The sequence below is a fragment of the Octopus sinensis genome, linkage group LG1 (assembly GCF_006345805.1).
Source record: "Octopus sinensis linkage group LG1, ASM634580v1, whole genome shotgun sequence".
NCBI lineage: Eukaryota > Metazoa > Mollusca > Cephalopoda > Octopoda > Octopodidae > Octopus > Octopus sinensis.
Window position 1 is genome coordinate 204,429,875 of NC_042997.1, and position 15,137 is coordinate 204,445,011.

At 34.7% G+C, this 15,137-nt stretch overlaps 1 protein-coding gene across 25 annotated transcripts in view; it reads right to left on the reverse strand.

Moving 5' to 3' along the window:
- Positions 1 to 15,137, reverse strand: part of LOC115209260 (tripartite motif-containing protein 45) — a 273,682-nt gene that overhangs the window by 37,543 nt on the left and 221,002 nt on the right. For 4 of the 25 annotated variants that reach the window (XR_005001759.1, XR_005001763.1, XR_005001758.1 and 1 more), the window contains one exon: positions 12,339 to 12,741. The exons of the other annotated variants lie outside the window; for them this stretch is intronic. The gene's annotated coding sequence lies outside the window, so the exon portion shown is untranslated. The remainder of the gene's footprint in view (positions 1 to 12,338; positions 12,742 to 15,137) is intronic. 25 annotated transcript variants of the gene reach the window in all.

Consider the following 15,137-nt stretch of genomic DNA (forward strand, 5'->3'; position numbering starts at 1 on the left):
CGCTCAGGAATATATATCTGTGCGTGTGCACTCACTCTCTCTCTCTCTCACACACAATATATATATACTTACATATCTATATATTGATATATGTGTTTATGTATGCGTGTGTGTGTGTATATATATACACATACACACACACATATATATCTACATATGTATCAATTTATGTATGACAAAAGAACAGGGATTATGTAATTAATTAGCTTAAAGCTGTGCAATATTTTATAGCATCCTCAAAAGCTATTGTAAAAACTGGAAGACATGGTGCCTAACAGTCAACAATGATGTCAAGCTGATATAAATCTTTGGATTTTCCGAGAGGTAAGCAAATAAGGAGCTGGTAAAAAGGTACTCCACCAACAAAGAAATTGTCTTGGTTTTCATTCCAATATGCCAAAATTTCACAGAAAGACTAAATTCCTGTATAAATTAGAATAATATAAGGGAAGGGTGTTTATGTTCCTTCAGAGTTGTAGACTATGTAAGCAGTGAACGCTGCACATAATGACATATGTGATGGCAGTGGGTGGGATATAGTTTGGTGTTGGGTGTTGTTTGTGGAGAGAGGAGAGCAAGAGAAACTGAGGTGTTGATAAAAATATTCATGTAAAAAAAAAGGTTCATGTGATACACAAACACACACACAGATGTGTGTGCATCCATGCATCCATGTGTAATCCAGTGATTTGTATATATCTGGGTATCAGTGAGTATATAAGTGATAGATGAATATCCAAGTATATAGAAATGGGAAAGTGTAAGCTATGTGTGTGAGGAGGTGACTAAAACGAATCGTATTAAGAAGGACTTCAAGCTGTAAACACTGAATGCCCTTCCAATCCATGTCAGTATGGGATATTGGATATAAAAGCATTGAAGATACTACTATGTGTGTATATATATATATCATCATCATCATTTAGCATTCGCTTTCCATGCTAGCATGGGTTGGACGGTTCAACTGGGGTCTGTGAAGCCAGAAGGCTGCATCAGGCCCAGTCTGATCTGGCAGTGTTTCTACAGCTGAATGCCCTTCCTAACGCCAACCACTCCGTGAGCGTAGTGGGTGCTTTTTACATGCCACCCGCACAGGTGCCAGACGGAGCTATATATATATATATATATATGTATGATAAATGAGTAAATATTCGAATGAATATTCATATAGATATTGTTGTTATTATTATCATTAGCAGTAAATATATAAATAATTAATAATAATAATAATAATATTAGTGGCCAGCATATATAATATAACAGCATTTATATACATATATATGTATCTACACACTCACACATTTATATATATCAACATACACACGTATATGTATATATGAGACATACTTATCTACATAGCCGAAACAGCTGTAAGATGTAATCTATACTTGTGTTTATGTTTGCTTATATTTATATTCTCTTTTATATATATTCTACTTATTATACAACATTACTCTTTTATGTACACTTTTTTATGTATATTCCTTTATGTACACTGATTTGTTCTGCTTTTTATATTTAACCCTACAGTCTCTTATGTGGTGGTTTAATGAAGTATGTGATTGAGTATTATCTGGTAATTGATATTTGATTTAGATGTATTTCTCCATTTTCTTATCTTGTATTAGTAATTTGTGGTAAATCATTTTACCTTTGCCCATATAATACAGTAAATGAATTGATTGCATCGCAATCATTAACATTTATGTATTAACTTTGTTGGGTACTTCACTAGCAGTATATTGGATATATGTTATCCCATGGAGGGTTGCATTTACAACCCCTATCTCAATTTGTATATATATATATATATAACTACACACATATATCTATATATATCTACACACACATGTATATATATATATATATATATATATATATTTTGATTTGAAAACCCCACTAGAATGGGAGAAAGCGCTAATGATCTGAATGATATGATATATATGTAAAAAATGTAATATACAAATACATATCTGTAAATATGAACCATCCGATCTTCTGATTACCTCATTTCTTCTAATATATAATACCTGTACATCATCTCCAAACCTTCCAATATATATATATATATATATATATATATATATATAGAGAGAGAGAGAGAGAGAGAGACAGATAGGGAGGATGCCATGTAAAAGTATCCATGCAGTACCACATAAGAGTGCCCATGCAGTACCACATAAAAGCACCCAGTACACTCTGTAAAGTGGTTGGTATTAGGAAGGACTTCCAGTTGTAGAAACCATGCCAAATCAAACATGGAGTCTGGGGCAGCTCCCCAGTTTGCCAGCTCTGGTCAAATCATCCAACCCATGCCAGCATGGAACATGGACGTTAAATAATGATGAAGATGATGATGATAAATATTCATGCATACATATATGTATATGCATATATGTACATATGTATATATATATATATTTGTATATTTATATCTGTCTACATCATCATCATTTAACATCCATGTTCCATGCTGGCACACACACACACATATGATTTCTAGCATCCCTATGACAACATTATAAGTTGAAGGCCAAACCAAGTAATACACACACACACAACACACACACACACATATATATCCTGAAGCTAAAGAAAATTACTCAAAAGAACCAGTGACATGAATTTGTATAACAAATGTAAGCAAATATGTAACGGTGATTGTTAGTTCATTCTGAATGAGAAGTGGAGAAGGAGAATGCTACATTGGTGACAAATACTATGCCAACCAAGACAAGGTGTTCACAGCTGCCTTTTATACATACAGAAACCAGGCTGTTGTTTTTCTCTTCATATTTAACCCTTTCATTACTGTATTTATTTTGAGATGGTCTGTGTTTCTTTCAATTACTTTTAAATATAACAAAGAATTTAGTAAAATTACTTAGTTATTACTAAGCTAGTGTTAGGAACATAAATTGTGGCTAAGGTTTGGTGGAAGATTTTAATTCAAAACTTATGAAAACAAGACATTTGTACTAAAGAGCCAGAGCCGGTTTCAGCCGGGTTGGTAACGAAAGGGTTAATTCATAAAGGGACATTTTCATTTTCTTGAAACCATCACCATTTCTTATTCAGAGTCATTAACAATAACTGCTAGGTTTTTGTTCACCTTTGTCCACAAAGGAAATTTCTATAATTTAAAAATTTATATGTATAGCATTCAGTTTCACAATTCATATATATATATATGTGTGTGTGTGTGCGTGTGCGTGTATATATATATATATATATTATATATATATATATATATATATATATATATATATATATATATAGACACAGACACACACATATATGTGTGTGTATGTATAAATAAATATATATAGGTGTGTATGTATATATATATATATATATCCATATATATCATATATATGCATATATATATGTGTGTGTGTGTGTATGTATGTATGTACATGTGTATATGTATATATATATGATCATATCCTTATAATATGACAGACAAAAATTAGTCAAAGAACTCAATACACATTATACAAAATATAAATACAATTTCCTGTGTAGATGTATGAAAATCCTTACAGTGTGTCCACTGTTCTGTATAAACTTCTCTACTTGTCAAATGATATCATTTTTGTGAATAACAAAATAGAAAGAACTCTGGAAGTCTGTTAGATGCCTTAACCATTTACTGACATTTTCTTTCAAAAATATTACACAGTTAGGTCAGTAAGAACAAACTGAACAAAACAACAGCTGCCAAGCCAATATGTGAAGTATGAGCTTAATGCACAGCTTAACATATCTTTTACTTAAGTGTTATTAATAATTCATTCCTATCACTTAGCAAATAGAATTTATTGTAAGAATAGTTATTCACAAAACTAATTTTCATTTGACCAGTAGGAAAGTTCATATGGGAAAGGGATCTATGGAGATTCTTTGGTAAGGGAATGAATAAGTATGCAGACTCTTAACATATACATATACATACACATATATATATACATATATATATATATATATATATATATATATGTGTGTGTGTGGTGTGTGTGTGTGTGTGTGTATATATATATATATGTATGTATATATATATATATATGTGTGTGTGTGTATATATATATATGTATGTAAGTATATATGTAAGTATGAATATATATATATATGTATATACATACACACGTGTATATATATATATATATATATATATGTATATACATACACACGTATATATATATATATATATACATACACATGTATATATATATATATGAACATATATATAAACATATATGCATAAATATGTATAATATATATAATCATATAATACATATAATGTATATATATGTTATATATATGTGTATGTGTATATATAAGTGTGAATGTGTGTCTGTGCATGTGTGTGTTTGTTTACAGTCAGGATTGTATCATCTATTGACTTGAATAAAGAATATTTCTAACAAACAAATCATCATTAAAGAAAAACGCAATTACAACATGTAACAACAACAGACATGATAAGATCTTCAAAGGAAAGAAAGACAGAAAGGGGAAGCAGCAAGTGTAAAGACATCTGGTAGTAAATGGTTGGGAAATTTCCGGATAAACTAGCAGTGGAAGATTGGTGCTTTTTAAAGTGCAGAATGGCATACAATATTGTGCACGGTCCAGTGATCCATGCAGTGAACAAGCTGTTAGTTTTTATGGAAGGTTAAACTTTCTATATCTAAGTGTAATCTGAATCCTATTTTTGAAATGTCCCTTTATTTGCACTAGAAATACACTAGAGAATCAGTCTGGAAGAAAAGAAATAAATAGCAAGGGTCTCTGTTTTAGGGACAAGTCTGCCATTGACCCTGTACTTAATTTTATCACCTCTGGGGGAATGAGAGGCAAAGTGACTTTGAAATCAGAAAGTAAAGAGCCAGAAAAAAATACTGCATAGAATTTTGTCTGATGCTTAAAGCAATTCTGCCAGCTCACAAATAATAATAATAATACAATAATAATAATAATAATAATAATGATATGAAAACCATAATGGCTGTGCCTGTAAGAATTGGTGCATTGGGAACTGCAAGTAAAGATATAGACAAATGGTTGAAGGAGATTGGAATAGAATGTCCTGTAGATCTTCTACAGAAAGTTTGCCTCTGAGGGACAGGAAAGATTATCAAGAAGTTTTTAAGCACTTGAAAGACTATTGAAAGATTGTGGATATCTAGGATTACAGGTAGTAACACCCATTACCCACATCAGTTCTACCAGGAATAAGAAGAAACCTGAGTCAAATCATCAAAAGTAATAATAATAATAATAATAATAATAATAGCAATGGTCTCAAATTTTGTCACAAGGGCAGCAATTTTGGGGGAGGGGATGAGTCGATTACATTGCCCACAGTATTCAACTGGTACTTATTTTATTGCTCCCTCCCCACCGGATGATGAAAGGTAAGGTCGACCTTGGCGAATTTGAACTCAGAATGTAGCGACAGGTGAAATACTGCCAAGCATTTCATCCAGCGTGCTAACGATTCTGCCAGTTTGTTGCCTTAATAATAATAATAATAATAATAATAATAATCCTTTCAACTATAGTCACAAGGCCTGGAATTTGTAGGGAAGGGTACAGTTGATCACATCAACCTAGTACTTGACCGATACCTACTTTATTGACCTCGAAAGGACGAAAGGCAAAGTGAACCTCAGCGGAATAATAATAATAATAATAATAATAATAAATAACAGAAGAAGAAGAAGAAGAAGAAGAAGAAGAAGAAGAAGAAGAAGAATTAGAAGAAGAAGAAGAAGAAGAAGAAGAAGAAGAAGAAGAAGAAGAAGAAGAAGAAGAAGAAGAAGAAGAAGAAGATGAAGAAGAAGAAGAAGAAGAAGAAGAAGAAGAATCGTTTCCTGAGTCTGACAATTTTGAATGAAGTGGCTAAATTGATACCATCAACACCAAGATTTGACTGGTATTTAAGTTTATCTACTCCGAAAGGATGAAAGACAAAGTTGACCTCATCAGTATTTGAATTCAGAATGTAAAGAGCCAGAAAGAAATATCACAATACATTCTTGTTGCAGTACTCTAGAAATCCTGCCAATATAAACAAACCAGAAACAAGAATTTTAATGAAGTCTTGAGAAGAGAAATACATATTTATCAACTGTATGGGAAGAAGATTGTTCCCCAACCACATGGTTCTGGGTCCAGTCTCACTGTGTGGAAGGAACATTCTACTATAGCCTCGGGCCAACCAAAACCTTATGAGTGGATTTGGTAGTCAGAAAACTGAAAGAAACCCATTGCCGTCATCATCATCATCATTGTTTAACATCCGCTTTCCATGCTGGCATGGGTTGGACGGTTTGACTGAGGACTGGTGAGCCAGAGGCTGCACCAGGCTCAATCTTATCTGGTAAAGTTTCTACAACTGGATGTCCTTCCTAACACCAACCATTCTGAGAGTGTAGTGGTTGCTTTTACGTGCCACTGGCACGAGGGCCAGTCAGGTGGTTCGGGCAACGACCATGCTCAAAAGGAGTTTTTTACATGCTACCTGCATGGGAGCCAGTCTGGCAGCACTGGCAATGACCACGCTTGAATGTTGCTTTTCATGTGCCACCAGCATGGGAGTCAATCTGTGGCCCTGGCAACAGTCATGCTCGGATGTGCTTTTAACGTTCCACTGGCACGAGTGCCAACCAGGCAGTACTGTCATTGGCCACGTCAGCGATTTTGATTGAGTATATACATATACATATGTGTGTGTGTGTGCATCTTTGAGTGTACATTCCCACCCCCCACAACCACTGCTTGACAATCGGTGTTGATATGTTTATGTCTCCGTAACTTAGTGGTTTTGGCAAAAGCAACCGATACAATAAATACCAGGCCTAAAAAGGAAAAAGTACTAGGGTTGATTTATTCAACTAAAAATTCTTGAAAGGTAGTGCCCCAGCATGGCCATAGTCTAATGACTAAATCAAGTAAAAGTTAAAAGATATTTAGATTATCAGACTAATCAGTTTATTATTTGCATGAATCCTTAGATGAGGAAAGAAAGAAAAAAAAGAAGCTGATCTATCAATAAGTAATAATTGGAGAAGACTTGTTCAACCTTTTTCATTTATGGAAAAACAGACCTTAAATGACAATGATGATGATGATGATGATATGTATTTAATTAGATTGCAATGTATTTATCAAGAGATAGTGGTGAGCTGGCAGAAACGTTAGCATGCCAAGCAAAATGCTTAGCGGTATTTCGTATGTTTTTATGTCCTGAGTTCAAATTCCACTGAGGTCGACTTTGCCTTTCATCCTTTCTGGGTTGATAAATTAAGTACCAGTTGTGTACTGGAGTTGATCTAATTGACTGGCACCCCCTGCCAAAATATTTCAGGTCTTGTGCCTTGAGTAGAAAAGAATATATTTATCAAGAGACGGGTGGTGAACTGGCAAAATCGTTGGGCAAAATGCTTAGCAGAATTTTGTCTGTCTTTACATTCTGAGTTCAAATCCCACTGAGTTCAACTTTGCCTTTTATCCTTTTGGCATTGATGAAATAAGTATCATTTTAGCACTGGGGGAGATGAAATTAACTTACCCTTCCCCTGAAATTTCTGGCCCTGTGCCTAAATTTGAAACTATTAAATTTATCAAGAGAGGTTTGATATTGTCACATCAATGGTAAGATAACACGAGAAAGGAAAATAAGATGATTGCCTTATTGTGGCTGTCTACGTCTGGCCTTTCTAGTGTAGTGTTAGCTGTTTTGTAAGCATTGGGTATATTGTAGTCCTACCTGTAACCAGGGCCGGCTCAAGGTACCAGCAACTTGGGCAGTTGCCCGGGTCACCATGAATTTGAAAAAATTATACTTGTAAAGAAGCCTGTAACACATGCACACATGTGTATACATATACCCAAATTTGAGGCTGAAACAAACCTTTTATGTCTAAATCTATATGTACTCTTACTTTTTGTCTTGTTAATAAATTCAGATGTATATACATATATGCATACACACACACATATAAACACATACATATATGCATACATATATACATACATACACACACACATGCAACTACACACACATACATATACACAGTTGAGACATTCCTTTTATAAATGTATGTATATCCATATATATACATGCATACATATACATACTCACACATATAAATGAATATATACATCTACATTTATCTCTCTATGTATATCTGTATTTTTTCCAACCACTTTTTCTCAATCTGTTATTTTTTATGAAAAACTCGTATCCAACGCATCAAAACTCCTTCCCTTCCTTTTAAGGGATAAACTAATACAAAATTTGTTAAAAATAGTATTTTCCATGTGGTCCTATTATGTCTGCACATTTACAGGCACACACACGTATATTTGTTTGAAACTGATGATTCAGTTTATCCATTTTTCTCAGATGTCTGCTCTCATCTGCCCCAACAAACACAGGAGATTACAATTGTTGAAAATACACAGAAATCAAACAAAAATCTTCATCTAGTGAACCTTTCTAGGACTGACCCATCCCAGTCCCACCACCCATCATCCTTACAATGCTGGTCAATGAAGGATTTTGCTGAACTCCTAACCTATTAATAAATAATTGTTAACTTCTTTATCTCCATTTTCTTTTCTTCTATTAATCATATATATATATATATATATAAATATAATAAAATATTATTTGAGACAAAACCACTATTTTGCAAAACAAACAAGGAAAGACTTAATCAATACATAAAATTTAATAAATAGTCAAAGATTGTAGTGGCGGTTTCTTTGACTATTTATTAAATTTATGTATTGATTAAGTCTTTCCTTGTTTGTTTTGCAAAATAGTGGTTTTGTCTCAAATAATATTTTATAATATTTTACTATAAAATTGGATTTAATCCTAAATCTGATTTTTTTTCCCTGTAAATTTGGATATATTCCCTAATATTTATTATATATATAAATATATATATATTTTTGGCATCCTTTTTGTCTCGGGAGACAATGGAGTTGCGCATAAAATTATCTCGTCTGGCTTTTACATTTCATGTCCTAATACAACTCCTGCTGTGGCTGTGTAGTCCTATCCTGGACAAACACTCCCTCTAGCAGGTGCCACAAATGTAGCAAAGACTTTGCCTGACTGGTTGTAATGTCATAGTTTCTTGAAATAAAACCCAACTGACTGCCAGACGCTGTGCAAATAAGTATTGGCAGGAAATCTGTCAAAGTATCCAGTCAGCTGCTGACAGTGGTGACACCCGTGGGATGAATGCCGGCTTGAAGAAGGCCCTCAACCAAGTCAGCCCCTCTGAAATCCGCAACCAAGTCAGCCCCTCTGAAATCAACTACTGGAGATCTCATCAAGGACCAAAGCAAGCAAATGGATAGATGGGTGGAGTACTACCAGGATCTCTACTCACGGGAGACCACAGTAGCTGAGGTTGCAATTGAGGGTGTCAAGATCTTGCCAGTCATGTGCGAACTTGACAGTCTGCCATCTATAGCAGAGCTCACCAAGGCTATTTACTCCCTAGCCAGTATACACACACACACACACACACATATATATATTGGCACAGACATGAGTGTGTGATGAAGACACTTCCTTCTCAGCCATATGATTTCAGGTTCAGTCCCACTGCTTGGCATAATAGGCAAGCATTTTCTACTATAGTCTTGGACTGACCAGAGCCTTTTGATAGTTGCTGCAGCAGAGATGTAGGTGCTATGAAGCAACTATAATTCCTTTCTAGACTTTGAGTGATGATGTATTTATTATACTGGCTTCCATTATTTCAGGATGTCAATGCACAGACAGACATCTTAAAATTAATCACAGTGAAATGTTAATTAAAAGAATAAATTCATCATTTATAATTTCATGATTTAGTGTAGGTTCCCTGACCTACCTCCTTCTACAGTGATCTTTGCCATTTCCTTGATTAAGAGGAGATTTGGAAATTCTAGATATAGGCTTGTATATATCATCCAGTAAAGACCTTTATATATACATGCACGCATACATACATACACACACATACAAAAACATACATGCATACATACATACATACACATACATACATACATACATACATACATACATACATACATACATACATACATACTCTTGTGTATTGCATAGTTTATTCATATTATATCTAAAAGTAAATCTTTAAATTTATGTAGTAAATGAAATTCTATGAAAAGAAAGTCCCTGCATTGTTATTACTGGTCAAAAACTATTCTGGAATATTAGCATTTCAATATTATATCATATTATATATTATGAAATATTTCTGTAATTAAAAAGCAGAATTCTGCAGACAGAACTATATTAGAAGACAATAGATGCAGTATTCCATAAATACTTCCTTGTATATTATTTCTACCACGAAGATTCCAAGTCTTAAATCACAGGAAATATAATGGAAACACTCCGTCGGTTACGACGATGAGGGTTCCGGTTGATCCGATCAACGGAACAGCCTGCTCGTGAAATTAACGTGTAAGTGGCTGAGCACTCCACAGACACGTGTACCCTTAACGCAGTTCTCGGGGATATTCAGCGTGACACAGAGAGTGACAAGGCCGGCCCTTTGAAATACAGGTACAACAGAAACAGGAAGTAAGAGTGAGAGAAAGTTGTGGTGAAAGAGTACAGCAGGGATCACCCCCCCCCCCTTCCCTGCCGGAGCCTCGTGGAGCTTTAGGTGTTTTCGCTCAATAAACACTCACAACGCCCGGTCTGGGAATCGAAACCGCGATCCTATGACCACGAGTCCGCTGCCCTAACCACTGGGCCATTGCACCTCCACTCAGGAAATATAATATTGAGATTCTGACCAGGGCATGAGATTATTCACAAGAATAAGACTTAGACTGATTTAAACACTTCCATTGTAAGAAACAACACAGCAGACTTCTTCAGCCTTGTTTCACAGAAGAAAACTTAGTTATAATCAGAACATGCAAGAAGCAAAACTGCAATCATAGTGGTTGAACCACTCAACCCAAAAAGAAAAGAAAATTAAAAAGGTTAAGTATGAGAGTATTTAAGAAAAAAAATTAAAAACTGACTGAAAATATTTGCATCACGGTTGTTATTTTGTTATTTCAGGCTTGATTTCTGAAGTTAACAAACATTTCTTTAAAGGTTTAAAGTAGCTTAATTGCAAAACTAGGGATCCTGGTTTGTGCTTCGACTGGTCAGCCATAAGTTTTAGGTTTTATACCAGTGAAGTGAGAATATCTTAGATATTTTACGTAACGATGAAAGTAAAAGGCAAGACCCAACATTGGCAGATATTGGGTGCTATGAGGAATTAAAAATAATAGATTAAGTCAAACTCAAACTCACCTTGGTTCTTAATGATATAAGAAACAAAGGAGATAGACTGTACTTAGTTTCAATTTCCTGTTGCAAATATTTCAATTATGTCACTAATAACTCTGGGAAATGTTTGAAGATTACTGATTCTCATTGCCTTTCCTCTATAAACTCAAAAACGCTGGGCCTATATTTCATAACCAAAGTATATAGAATCAATAGTTCTATATACATTTGCAAGGGCCTTGAAAGTAGCCAGCATGAAGTTAGAGTAAAGGTTGTCATGATAAGCAATAATAGCATTTCATGTCTAGAACCAATTGAAGTCGCTGGAAAGGTCTGTGTTGGGATCTGTTTTCATAGAGTAGATCAGTCTACGTTTGCAGTGATTATATTTAGCTATTCTTCAATCTCACCCAATGCTTTAACTGAGAAGAAATATGTCAGTATTCCACCATGGATTGAAGCATTGCATTTGGAGTTTTCGTCTGGTCATTAATCTCTCCCACAGAAATAAGCTTTAATTAAAATATCTAATCAATGTCATCCAAGTTACTCTGGAGAGTCATGTCTTTATTTAGACAAATTAGGAGATGACTGGAAGTCCATAAGAGAGGTCTGTTGGAGTGTTTGAAATATTAGTTAATTCTTAATTATCTTATTCATTCTTAACTAATGTTAATGAGTGAAGGAAGAGTGAAAGAATCTCGTTAAAACAACTTTTGTTCTAAAGCTACATTTTCTTTCTGTTAAGAGGTTTCATGAGTCACAGGTGGAGATTATGTAAAAGATATCAAACCAATAATAAATCAATACACAAACACACGTACACACACACACAAATAACAACACTGACACACAGAGGAATTATGACAATCCAACCACATATTATTAAATAGGAGAGTTACAACATGAATTAATTGTGAAAATAGTATCACCTAGATGTTATACCCTTATGACTTAGTAATATTTTGTATTCACTGACAACAACATCACTTAACTTAAGCATGACATTTACCTGCAGAAGCTCAGCCCGATGTCAAGAGATGACAGATTGCTTCTAAGTAAGTCAGTCACATAGGATCAAGCTATCCAAGCCATATAATATATGAGTGTGTGTGTATATATATATAGATATATATATATCTACTTCAAGTGTAGGGTATTCCATTAAGTGGTTGCTATAAATATCAATCAACTGGTCCAAACTAAGATATTTTCAGAATCAGACAATATTCAAGGATGAAAACTATTTGACACCTCCTGGTTTCAGACTGCTATCACACGTGGAATAAAGAGACAGGCTTCCAAAAGTTCTAATTACAAGATGATTAGTCGGAGTCCTTCCATGAAAGAATATTGGTCAGATGTCTTTGATGGGGTCACTCTGTAAGCTCTATTTAACGCATATAGTCCCATCCCTTTGGAGAAAAATGGTGCATGGTTAGAAGTATTGAAAATAGAAGTTAGTACAAAGTTACAAGATTGTGTGAAGTGTTAGGAGGAACTATGGAGACAGAAAGAGATATGTAAATGAATGGTGTTTCATGGATATGCATTGCTAGGCAAAGGAATGACACCTGATGTGTGTGTGTGTGTGTGTGTGTGTGTGTGTGGTTGTAGACATTTGTAATGGTTGGCTGATAATGTGTAGAGATGTTAAGAACTGGTAATTTGGTTATGTCTATCAACATGGATAAGTGTGAATATAAATCGATGTGTGTGCAGGCATGTACTTATGTATGTATCATCATCATCATCATCGTTGTCGTTTAACGTCCGTTTTCCGTGCTGGGATGGGTTAGATGGTTTGACTGAGGTCTGGAAAGCCAGTAAGCTGCACCAGGCTCCAATCTGATCTGGCAAAGTTTCTACAGCTAGACGCCCTTCCTAATGCCAACCACTCTGAGAGCATAGTGGGTGCTTTTTACATGCCACCAGCACAGGAGCCAGTCAGGGGGTACTAGCATCGGCCACATTTGGATGATGCCTTTTATGTGCCACCAGAACAGGGGCCAGTCAGGGGGTAATGGCATCAACCACGTTTGGATGGTGCATTTTACGTGCCACTGGCATGGGAGTCAGTCAGGGGGCACTGACCACAGCTGCTATTTTGGTTTTACTTGTATGTCGTTATTCAGTTTTATTTCATGATTTCTTGCAAAGAGAGAAAGAGCCAATTTCTAATGTAGCCCCAAGGCTCTTTTGTTGGAATTTCAACATCAACAGTGTATTTTTGTATGTATGTATGTATATGTGGAGATTTGTATGTTTTGTTTCATGCATGTCTCCTCATACACATACTTCCATATCTGGACATGTTCATATATACTTAAGGGATAAACTTCTGGAAAGTTTTACAAATTTTTACAGTTTCAGTGATAGTTTGGATCTGTAGTCTTCAAATCAGCTTTCCCCTCTCTGATTTTGAGAAGAATAATTTCTCCAGATTTGTATTTAGGCAGTGCGTTACTTATCCCAGTGCCCCAATAATTACAGGTATAAATCTGAACCTGTAATCTGAATAGAGTAACTGCATATTTCTCAATAGTTCAGTATAGATATTCTCCTTTTCACTGATCTTCAGCTTTATGTTAACATCTGCTGGACAGCTAATTTCCACAACTGTGCACAGTTTCTCTTCTCCATCCCAAATCATTATATCAGGTCTGTTGTTCCTATATTTTACTGAGGTCTTCACTGGGACATTCCACCGGTATTCCTTTTTATTATGAGTAGCCATGGCTTCTGTCATACTGTGGGCTCTTATTGCTTTATCTTTAGGGTTATCGTTTCAACAGATTTCATTATGTATGTATGTATGTATGTATGTGTGTGAGTGTGTGTGTGTGTGAGTATGTATGCAAGTCTGTGTGTACATAAATGCCTGTTTGTATATATGCATTTACATATATAAACATACACACACATAAACAAATACATATTTGTGTGTATGTGCGTGTGTATATATATTTATGTATGTACAACTGTGCATCTGAATGAATAGGTGTTATATACATATGGTCAGGTATGAGACTTTGAACTTATGATAAGAATTATATGAAAGAAAAATTTGAAATGAGCAAAAAGGATGGAACAAATTTAATGAATTTAACTGCAGCAAATTTATATACACATTCCTCTCACTCACTCTGTGAGTGTATGTAAGCATGTATATGAATGTGTGCCTGTTGGTATATATATATATATATATATATATATATTCAATACAATTTATTGAAACTGTATTTTTCAATGTGTTTATTGTACATGTGGTGTGTGTGTGCGTGTGTGTATGCATCTCATCATCATCCATGCCTACCACCAACCTCACACATTTATATATATATATATATATATATGGAGAGAGAGAGAAAGAGGGAGAGATAGAGAAAGTTAGAGAAAGCAATAGATACATACACACACACACACACATATATATAAACACACACACATACACACATTTACACATACACATTCACAGATATATATTAGCTATTCCTTTTAAGGGTGCAGGCACCGATTCTACGTGACAGTTCCAGGTACCAAATAGCAGTTCAATCTCTCTCAAACTATAATTTTACATTTCAAAAAACAAAGGACATGTTGGAAAATGTAGTTCTAGATAAACAAAAAAGACAGGATGGTCATGGTAGGAATTCATTTGATTGCAGATCTGGGACTAAAAACAACAATAACAACAAAAGCAATTGATAAATGGCAAAGTTCTAGTGACTACCATTCTGGGCTAGGAAGATAGCAAGCTAATGAGGCAGCCAATATGTGGTTATTTGGCCAGCTAGAAATAGCGGTAAAA